The sequence below is a fragment of the Macaca nemestrina genome, chromosome 4 (assembly GCF_043159975.1).
Source record: "Macaca nemestrina isolate mMacNem1 chromosome 4, mMacNem.hap1, whole genome shotgun sequence".
NCBI classification, from domain to species: Eukaryota; Metazoa; Chordata; class Mammalia; order Primates; family Cercopithecidae; genus Macaca; species Macaca nemestrina.
In genome coordinates, this window is record NC_092128.1 from 79,701,678 (window position 1) to 79,713,011 (window position 11,334).

The 11,334-nt window shown below is 40.8% G+C and overlaps 1 pseudogene; it reads right to left on the bottom strand.

Moving 5' to 3' along the window:
* Positions 1 to 330: 330 nt before the first annotated feature.
* On the bottom strand, positions 331 to 1,245 carry LOC105475582 (small ribosomal subunit protein uS5 pseudogene; annotated as a pseudogene).
* Between the last annotated feature and the right edge of the window lie 10,089 nt (positions 1,246 to 11,334).

Consider the following 11,334-nt stretch of genomic DNA (forward strand, 5'->3'; position numbering starts at 1 on the left):
AGTACTGTAATAAACATACTTGTGCATGGCTATTTATAGTAGAATGATTTATAATCCTTTGCGTATATACCCAGTAATGGGATTGCTGAGTCAAATGGTATTTCTGGTTCTAGTTCCTTGAGGAATCGCCACACTGTCTTCCACAGTAGTTGAACTAATTTACACTCCCACCAGCAGTGTAAAAGCGTTCCTATTTCTCCGCATCCTCTCCAGCATCTGTGGTTTCCTGACTTTTTAGTGATCACCATTCTAACTGGCATGATTTTGATTTGCGTTTCTCTAATGACCAGTGAGGATTTTTTCTTTCTATTTTTTCTTTCCAGGCTTAATTCACTTTATTTTTCTTGTATAAAAACCCTATGTTGTAGCCACAGCTGGAGCCTGGGTCCGCTGCACGGAGACTCTGGTGTGGGTCTTGACAAGGTGGTCAGTGAATTCCTGATAAGGACACTTGGTAAATACAGTCTCCTTCCAGAGGTCAGGGATCAGGTAGCTGTAGGTCTTAGAGATGGCATCAAAGGTGGCCTTGGCGAAGTTACCCAGAGTGGCAGTGCAGCTCCGGACTGAAGTGTAGCAGTCATCAATACCAGCCATCATGAGCAGCTTCTTGGGCACAGGCGCTGAGACGATGCCAGTGCCCCTGGGTGCAGGGATGAGGTGCACCGGCACAGAGCTGCAGCGGCCTGTCACCTTGCAAGGGACGGTGTGGGGCTTGCCGATCTTGTTCCCCCAATAGCCTCTGCGCACAGGGACAATGGAGAGTTTGGCCAGCATGATGGCCCCATGGATGGCAGTGACCACCTCCTTGGAGCACTTAACATCCAGGCCGAGGTGGCCATTGTAGTCCCTGATAGCAACAAACGCCTTGAACCTGGTGCGCTGGCCAGCATGGGTCTGCTTCTGCACCGGTATGATCTTCAAAACCTCCTCTTTGAGAAAGGCCCCCAGGAAAAAGTCAATGACCTCAGATTCCTTAATGGGCAGGGAGAACAGGTAGATCTCTTCCAGGGACTTGATCTTCATGTCCTTGACCAAGCGGCCCAGCTTGGTGACCGGCATCCACTCCTTATCCTCCGCCTTGCCTCTGCCAGCTCCGCAGCCTCTGCCCGGGTCCCATCCACGGCCGTGACCCCGGCCCTGGCCCGGGATGTCACTGCCGAAACCTCCACGGAAGCCACCACGGTTCCCCATCCCAGGGCCACCAGGGCCTCCGGGCCCCCCGGCTGCACCGGCGTCATCCACCATTTGGTGTTTTCTCGGAGAAGTTGAGGTTTTTTTCATATGTTTGGTAGCCACGTAAATGTCTTTGGAGAAGCGTATGTTAATATCCTTCGCCCACTTTTGGATGGGGTTGTTTTTTTCTTGTAAATTTGTTTTAGCTCCTTGTAGATTCTGGATATTAGCCCTTTGTCAGATGGATAGATTGCAAAATTTTCTCCAATTCTGTTGGTTGCCTATTCACTCTGATCGTTTTTTTGCTGTGCAGAATTTCTTTCATTAGATCCCATTTGCCAATTTTGGCTTTTGTTGTGATTACTTTTGGTGTGTTAGTCACGAAGTCTTTGCCCATGCCTATGTCCTGAATGATATTGACCTAGGTTTTCCTCTAGGGTTTTTATGGTTTTAAATCTTATGTTTAAGTCTTTAATCTATCTTGAATTAATTGAATTAATTTTTGTATAAAGTGTAAGGAAAGGGTCCGGTTTCAGTTTTCTGCATATGGCTAGCCAGTTTTCACAACACCATTTATTAAATAGGAAATCCTTTCCCCATTGCTTGTTTTTGTCAGGTTTGTCAAAGATCAGATTGTTGTAGAAGTGTGGCATTACTTCTGAGGCCTCCGTTCTGTTCTATTGGTCTATATATCTGTTTTGGTACCAGTACCATGCTGTATTGGTTACTGTATCCTCATAGTATAATTTGAAGTCAGTTAGCATGATGCCTCCCACTGTGTGTTTTTGCTTAGGATTGTCTTGGCTATATGGTCTCTTTTTTAGTTCCATATGAAATTTAAAGTAGTTTTTTCTAATTCTGTGAAGAAAGTCAATCAGAGTTTGATGGGGATAGCATTGAATCTATAAATTACTTTGGGCAGTATGGCCGTTTTCATGATATTGATTCTTCCTATCCATGAGCATAGAATGTTTTTCCACTTGTTTGTGTTCTCTCCTATTTCCTTGAGCAGTGATTTGTAGTTCACCTTGTATTCTGTTTGCCAGTATTTTATTGGGGATTTTCACATCAATGTTCATCAGGGATATTGGCCTGAAACTTTCTTTTTTGTGTGTGTGTATGCCAGGTTTTGGTATCAGGACGATGATGCTGGCCTTATGAAATGAGTTAGGGAGGTGTCCCTCTTTTTCTATTGTTTGGGATAGTTTCAGAAGGAATGGTAGCAGTTCCTCTTTGTACCTCTGACAGAATTCGGCTATGAATCCATCTGGTCCTGGGCTTTGTTTTTTGGTTGGTAGGCTATTAATTACTGCCTCACTTTCAGAACTTGTTATTGGTCTATTCAGGGATTTACCTTCTTCCTGGTTTAGTCCTGAGAGGGTGTATATGTCCAGGAATTTATCCATTTCTCCTGGATTTTCTAATTTATTTGCAGAGAGGTGTTTATAGTATTCTCTGATGGTAGTTTGTATTTCTCTGGGATCAATGGTGATATTAACTTTTATCATTTTTTACTCTATTTGATTCTTCTCTCTTTTCTTCTTCATTAGTCTGACTACCAGTCTATCTATTTTGTTGATCTTTTCAAAAAACCAGCTCCTGGGTTCATTGATCTTGTGAAGACTTTTTGTGTCTCTATCTCCTTTAGTTCTGCTCTGATGTTAGTTTTTGCTTGTCTTCTGTTAGCTTTTGAATTTGTTTGCGCTTACTTCTCTAGTTATTTTTATTGTGATGTTAGGGTGTCAATTAGATCTTTCCTTCTTTCTCCTATGGGCATTTAGTGCTATAAATTTCACTCTAAACACTGCTTTAGCGGTGTCTCAGAGATTCTGGTACATTGTGTCTTGTGATCATTGGTTTGGAATAACTTATTTATTTCTGCCTTAATTTTGTTATTTATCCAGTAGTCATTCTGGAGCAATTTGTTCAATTTCCATGTAGTTGCGTGGTTTTCAGTGAGTTTCTTAATTCTTAGTACTAATTTGATTTTACTGTGGTCTGAGAGACTGTTATGATTTCCATTCTTTTGCATTTGCTGAGGAGTGTTTTACTTCCAATTATGTGGTCAATTTTAGAGTAAGTGTGATGTGGTGCTGAGAAAAATGTATATTCTGTTGATTTGGGGTGGAGAGTTATGTAGATGTCTATTAGGTCCTCTTGGTCCAGTGCTGAGTTCAAGTCCTGAATATCCTTGTTGATTTTCTGTCTCATTGATCTGTGTAATATTGACAGTGGGGTGTTAAAGTCTCCCACTATTATTGTATGGGAGTAGTCTCTTTGTAGGTTTCTAAGAACTTGCTTTATGAATCTGGGTGCTCCTCTGTTGAGTGCATACATATTTAGGATATTTAGTTCTTCTTGTTGCATTGATCCCTTTACCATTTTGTAATGCTCTTCTTTGTCTTTTCTCATCTTTGTTGGTTTAAAGCCTGTTTTATCAGAGACCAGGATTGCAGCCCCTGCTTTGTTTTAAAATTTTCTTCTTATTATATTTTTGCTTTCCATTTGCCCTCTATCCCTTTATTTTGAACCTGTATTTCTTTGCACATCTCATAGCAATTCTATAAGCTATTCATCATAATCCCCATTTAATAGATTCAAAAAGTAAGACTTGGAAAGATTAAATAATTATTTTACTATTACAGAGCTAGTAAATAGCAGAACAGAACTTAAAGTTGATTTAACTCAAGTCTGCACAGAGTCTGCTATCTCAAACAATTTTTTTTTTTTTACCTCCTAGCCAATCCACCACTCCATCTTTCACTACCTTGTAACTTATACCAGTAGACTGTTAACCATCCTGTCTGAGAGGATATATCATGTAATAAAGTTAGCATAAGCTTTGGACTCACAAGTCTGTGTCTGAAACATACTTTTGCTGTTTGGTAGTTGGATTAAGTAGGCAAGTTATTTAACTTCTTTTAGCCTCAGTTTCTTCATATGATAAAACAATGATGAAAAAACCACATCATAGGAAGTGCCTGTAAACTTCCTGGTACATAATGAGCACTCAAGTAAAAAATCATAATTTTCAATTTACAATTAAAGCATTAAAAATTTAAAAATATAGCTATTACTGTCAATAAAGACTATCATTTTTTCTTTTAATATTATGTAGTTGCATTGATTGCCAAAGCCTGAACTAGTGAAGGAGTGTACTCACATAGAAGTTATTTCCTCGGCCAGGCATGGAGTAGGGTTGCAACCCCTGCTTTTTTTTTTTTTTTTTTTTTTTTTTTCCCATTTGCTTGGTAAATATTCCTTCATCCCTTTATTTTGAGCCTATGTGAGTCTTTGCCCATGAGATGTGTCTCCTGAATACAGCATACCAATGGGTCTTTACTCTTTACCCAATTTGTCAATATGTGTCTTTTATTTGGGGCATTTAGCCCATTTACGTTTAAGGTTAATATTGTTACTTGTGAGTTTGTTCCTGTCATTATGATGCTAGATGGTTATTTTGTCCATTACTTGATGCAGTTTCTTCACAGTGTTGATGGTCTTTACAATTTGGTATGTTTTTGCAGTGTCTGGTACTGTTTTTTCCTTTCCATATTTAGTGCTCCCTTCAGGAGCTTTTGTAAGAAAGGCCGGGTGGTGACAAAATCTCTCAGTATTTACTAGTCTGTAAAGGGTTTTATTTCTCCTTTGCTTATGAAGCATAGGTTGGCTGGATATGAAATTCTGGGTTGAAATTCTTTTGTTTAAGAATGTTGACTATTGGCCCCCACTCTCTTCTGGCTTCTAGGGTTTCTGCAGAAAGATCTGCTGTTAGTCTAATGGGCTTCCCTTTGTGGGTAACCCGACCTTTCTCTCTGGCTGTCCTCAACATTTTTTCCTTCATTTCAACCTTGGTGAATCTGATGATTATGTGTCTTGGGGTTGCTCTTCTTGAAGAGTATCTTTGTGGTTTTTTCTGTATTTCCTGAATTTGAACATCAGCCTGTCTTGCTAGGTTGGGGAAGTTCTCCTGGATAATATGCTGAAAAGTGTTTTCCAACTTGGGTCTATTCCCCCACCACTTTCAGGTACCCCAATCAAATGTAGGTTTGGTCTTTTCATATAGTCCCATATTTCTTGGAGGCTTTGTTCAATCCTTTTCTTTATTCTCTAATCTTTTCTTCACACTTTATTTCATTAAGTTGATTTTCTATCTCTGATATCCTTTCTTCTGCTTGATAGATTTGGCTATTGATACTTGTGTATGCTTCACTAAGTTCTTGTGCTGTGTTTTTCAGCTCCATCAGGTCATTTATATTCTTCTCTAAACTGGTTATTCCAGTTAGAAATTCCTCTAACCTTTTTTTCTCACCTGTTTTTCAAGGTTCTTAGCTTCCTTGCACTGGTTAGAACATGCTCCTTTGGCTCAGAGGAATTTGTTGTTACCACCTTCTGAAACCTACTTCTGTCAATTTGTCAAATTCATTCTCCATCCAGTTTTGTTCTCTTGCTGGTGAGAAGTTGTGACCCTTTAGAGGAGAAGAGGCATTCTGGTTTTTGGAATTTTCAGCCTATTTGCACTGGTTTTTCCTCATCTTTGTGGATTTATCTACCTTTGGTCTTTGATGTTGATGACCTTCAGATGGAGTTTCTTTGTGGACATCCTTTTTGTTGATGTTGATGTTATTCCTTCCTGTTTGTCTGTTTTCCTTCTAACAGCCAGGCCCCTCTGCTGCAGGTCTGCTGGAGTTTGCTAGAGGTCCACTCAAGACCCTCTTTGTGTGAGTATCACCAGCGGAGGCTACAGAACAGCAAAGATTGCTGCCTGTTCCTTCCTCTGGAAGCTTCGTCCCAGAGGGGCACTCACCAGATTACAGTCGGAGCTCTCCTGTATGAGTTGTCTGTTGACCCCTGCTGGGAGGTGTCTCCCAGTCAGGAGGCACGGGGGTCAGGGACCCACTTGAAGAGGTCGTTTGTCCCTTAGCAGTGCTCAAGCGCTGTGTTGGGAGATCCACTGCTCTCTTCAGAGCTGACAGCCAGGAACGCTTGAGTCTTCTGAAGCTGCACCCACTGCCGCCCCTTCCCCGAGGTGTTCTGTCCCAGAGAAATGGAGTTTTAGCTACAAGCCTCTGACTGGGGCTGCTGCCTTTCTTTCAGAGATGCCTTGCCAAGAGAGGAGGGATCTAGAGAGGTAGTCTGGCCTACAGCAGCTTTGCCAAGCTGCAGTGGGCTTTGCCCAGTTTGAACTTCCTGGCAGCTTTGTTTACACTGTGAGGGGAAAACCATCTACTCAAGCCTCAGTAATGGTGGACGTCCTTCTCCACACCAAGCTCAAGCATCCCAGGTTGACTTCAGACTATTGTGGTGGCAGCGAGAATTGCAAGCCAGCAGATCTTAGCTTGCTGGGTTCTGTGGGGTGGGTTCCACTGAGCAAGACCACTTGGCTCCCTGGCTTCCGCTCCATTTCCAGGGAGTGAATGGCTCTGTCTCGCTGGTGTTCCAGGTGCCACTGGGGTATGAAAAAAACAAAAAACAAAAAAAAACTGCAGCTAGCTCAGTGTTTGCCCAAACAGCTGCCCATTTTGTGCTTCAAACCTAGGGTCCTGGTGGTGTAGGCACCCAAGGGAATTTCCTGGTCTGCAGGTTGTGAAGACCATGGGAAAAGCATAGTATCTGGGCTGGAGCACACTGTTCCTTACGGCACAGTCCCTCATGGCTTCCCTTGGCTAGGGGAGGGAGCTCCCTGACCCCTTGTGCTTCCTGGGTGAGGTGTTGCACCACCCTGCTTTGGTTCCCCCTTTGTGGGCTGCACCCACTGTCTAAGCAGTCCCAGTGAGATAAGCTGGCTACCTCAGTTGGAAATGCAAAAATTATCCACCTTCTGCATTGATCTCTCTGGGAGCTGCAGACCAAAGCTGTTCCAATTCAAACATCTTGCCAGTCACACCGAGCCAACTATCCTCTCTCTTTAGCTCTAATAATATTTGCTTTAGGAATCTGGGTACTCCAGTGTTGGGTGCATATATATTTAAATTGTTATATCCTCTTGCTGAATTGACCCCATTAACATTATGTAGTGACTTTCTTTGTGTCTTCTTATAGTTTTTGTGTTGAAATCTATTTTATCTGATATATGTATAGTGACTCCTGCTCTTTTTTGGTTTCCATTGGCACACAGAATATCTTTTCTTATTTCTTTATTTTCAGTACATATTTGTCTTTATAGGTGAAGTGTGTTTCTTGTAAGCAACAGATCAATGGGTCTTGTTTATTCATTAACTCATTCAGTCTGTGTCTTTTGATTGGAGAGTTTAGTCTATTTACATGCAATGTTATTACTTACATCTGCCATTTTGTTATTTATTTTCTGGTTGTTTTGTGGTCTTCTCCTTATTTCTTTCCTTCCTGTTATCTTTAATTAAACATGATTTTCTCTGGTGATATAATTTAATTTCTTGCTTTTTATTTTTTGTGTATCCATTGTATGATTTTTGGTTTGGAGTTACCATAGAGCTTGCAAATACTATCTTATAACCTATTATTTTAACCTCACAACAACTTAACATTGTTTGCATAAATAAACAAACCAGCAAAAAGGAGACTAATAAAAACTTTCTCCCTTAATTTCTTGCTTCTAACTTTATTTTTGTTTCTATGTATATCTTACTGTACTGTGTTTTGAAAAGTTGTTATAGTTTTTTTTTTAATTGGTTCATCATTTAGTAGAAATGATATAAATATAGTGACTGCTAATCTTTTTTGTTTGCATTGACACATATATCTTTTTATTTTTATTTTCAGTACATGTGTGTCTTTATAGGTGAAGCATGTTTCTTGTAGGCAACAGATCATTTTATATGTAAAACGTAATTTTCCCCTAATTAATATAATTACTTTCTGTCTATGGTACACAAATTGACTGATATTTCCCTTCTATCCCTTTGTAAAATATGTGTATCTAGCAGAAAAGTTCTTAGCTCTGGCTATGGGCACACAGAAACTTCCTACATATGATTATATTCACATGTTTATTTACTTTCCCCAGAATAAATTGTGGGAGTGGAACTGCCTGTATTAATCACAGGACAGCTACTCAGGAAGCTCTGATCCTCTTGAGCTTCACATTTATGAGCAAAAAATGAACAGAGTGGCTCTCTAACATAATTTTTGGTGAATCTAAAGATATGGCACCCATCACTAACATTGTACAAGGAAATAAACCTCATACCTATACCCAGGAAAATTTCCACTCTGATGAACTGGGGCTCACCCAGAGAGCAGTCAAAACTGTAGTACTGGCAGCAAAAGTCTTCCTTTCTCGAACTCGCAGTACAGAAGCTGAGTTTTGAAGAAAGAATGGATTCTACATCATTTAGTAGATATGATAAACCCATCAAATATAGTAACTACAACAACTTATTATTTTTTATTGGTTCACCATTTAATAGAAATTATGAACTAATTTCTACCTAGATTTTTAATAGAAATGGTGAACTCATTTCTACTAACTGTGGTTAGTGTTATAATAGTATATGTACTTACTATTACCAGTGAGTTTTGTAGCTTCTGGTGATTACTTATTGCTTATTAATATTTTTTCATTCTGATTAATGTATTCCCTTTAGCATTTCTTATAGGACAGAACTAGTTTTGTTGAAGTCCTTCAGTGTTTGTCAGGGAATGCCTTTATTTCTCCTTCATGTTTAAAGAATGTTTTTGCTGTATAGGCTCATCTAGGGTAAAAGTTTTTTCTTTTTTTTTCTTTTTTTTCTTTCTGCCAGCTCTTTAAATTGTCATGTCACTCGTTTCTGGCTTTTGAGTTTCCACTGAAAACTCTTCTGCTGGATATATTGGTTCTCCATTCTATGTTTTTTTTTTTTTTTTTTTTTCTTGCTGCTTTTCAGATCCTTTCCTCATTCTTGACCTTTGGGAGCTTGACTATTAAATGCCTTGAGGTAATCTTCTTTGAGTTAAATCTGCTTGGTTTTCTATAACCTTCTTGTACTTGTATATTGATATCTTTCTCTAGGTTTGGGAATTTCTATATTTTTATTTTTTTGAACACACTTTCCAACCCTATCCTACCTGCTCTTTAAGGCCAAAAACTTGCCCTTTTGAGGCTATTTTCTAGGTCCTGTAGGTGTGCTTCACTTTTTAAAATTCATTTTTCACTTTCTCTGTATAATTTCAAATAGCCTGTCTACAAGCTTACTAATTGTTTCTTCTGCTTGATTCATTGTGGTAAGGATTCCAATGCATTCTTCAGTATACCAATTGCATTTTTCAGCTACAGAATTTCTGCTCCATTCTTTTTAGTTATTTCAATTTCCATTAAATTTATCTGATAAAAATCTGAATTCCTTCTCTGTGTTATTCTGAATATCTTTGAGTTTCCTCAACCTATCTATTTTGATTTCTCTATCTGCAAAGTCACATATGTCTGCTTCTCCAGGATGGGTTGCTAGTACCTTATTTAGTTTATTTGGTAAAGTCATGTTTTCCCGGTTGGTATTGATGCTGGTAGATGTTCTTCAGTGTCTGGGCATTGAAGAATTGGGTATTTATTGTAGTCTTCACTGTGTGTGATTATTTCTTTCTGTCCTTCTTGGGAAGGCTTTTCAGATACTTGAAAGGATTTGGGTATTGTGATCTAAGGTATATTGCTTTAGGAGGCACCTGAAGGTCAGTGACACTGTGGTTCTTGAAGACTTGTAGATGGTCTTGAACAAGATCTGGGAAAATTTCTGGATTACCAGGCACAGACTCTTGTTGCCTTCCCTTACTTTCTCCCAAGCAAACGGTATCTCTCTCACTCTGTTCTGAGCCGTCTAAAGCTGGGGTTGGAGTGATACAAGCACCCTCTGGTCACCACCACAGTGACATACTAGGTCAGACCTGAAGCCAGCACAGCACTGGTTCTCACCCACGGCCTACTGTAACCACTCCCTGGCTACTGCCTATGTTTGGTCAAGACCCTAGGATTCTACAATAAGCTAGTGGCAAAGCCATTCAGGTCTGTGTTCTTCCCTTCAGCATAGTGAGGTCCCCCAAGTCCTGGGGGGTGTTGAGAGATGCTGTCTTGGAGTCAGGGACTAGGGTAAAAAAACTTAGAAGTCTACATGGTGTTCTATTGTACTGTGGCTAACTGGCACTCAAATCACAAGACACAGTCCTTCCCTCTCATCCTTCCCCTTTCCAAAGGCAGAAGAGTCTCATTCTGGAGTCACCACTACCCCAGGCCACATGGACTACTGCCAGACTACCGGTGATGTTTCCTTAAGGCTTGAGGTCTTTTCAGTCAGCTTGCAATGAATGCTGCCTACCGTAGAGCTCACCCTTTAAGGGCTTTGGGCTCCCCTGTGGCCCAGGGCAGGTCCAGAAATGCCATCCAAGAGTCAGATCCTGGAATTAGGAACCTCAAAGGCCCACTTGGTGCTTTATACCTCTATGGCCACGATCTTACCTTGGGTGCAAGGCAAAGTCCCCTTTACTCTTTTCTCTGCTTTTCTCAAGCAGAAGGAGTTTTGCCCCGGAGCCATCACAGTTGGTAATGAGCTGAGTCTCATCTGAAGCCAGCAAATCTCAGAGGTCCACCTAGGACCTTTTAGGTAGTACCTGGTTATCACTGCTGATAGGGCTCAAGGGATCTCCAGTTAGCACGTGATAAATATTGCCAAGACTAGTTCCTTTCTTTCAAGGCAGTGGGTTCTCTCCTGGCTCCCGGCGTGTCTAGTAATGTCATGTGGGAGATAGGGCTTAGAACACAACTTTGGCTGGCGCCCTATCCTGCTTTGACTGAGCTGGTATCCAAGATGCAAGACAAAGTCCTCCTCACTCTTCTCTCTCCTATTCTCAAGTGGAAGAAAGGAGTCTCTTTTGGAGCCTTGAGCTGTGCAGCCTGGGATTAGGAGTAGGGTTTTGTCAGCACCTTTTTGGCTGCCCCAGCTGGTGTCTCAGCATGTTGTATACCACTCCACTCCACTGTCTCTTGGCCTAGTGCAGCACTAGGACTCGCCTCAGAGTTTCAGTCTTCATGGCTTAGACTGCCTTTCATGTTTACTTGGAGACACAGCACTGTAGGTATTGGTGGAAGGTTTGCAGCAACTCAAGTTCAGATGACTGCTGGGATCTGCAATTCCTCTCCGGCTAGAGCTGGTTTAAATGCTCCCTCCATGGGCAGGTGTCACCTGAGTTTGGTGTGGTTTTCCTATCTGCTCCAAC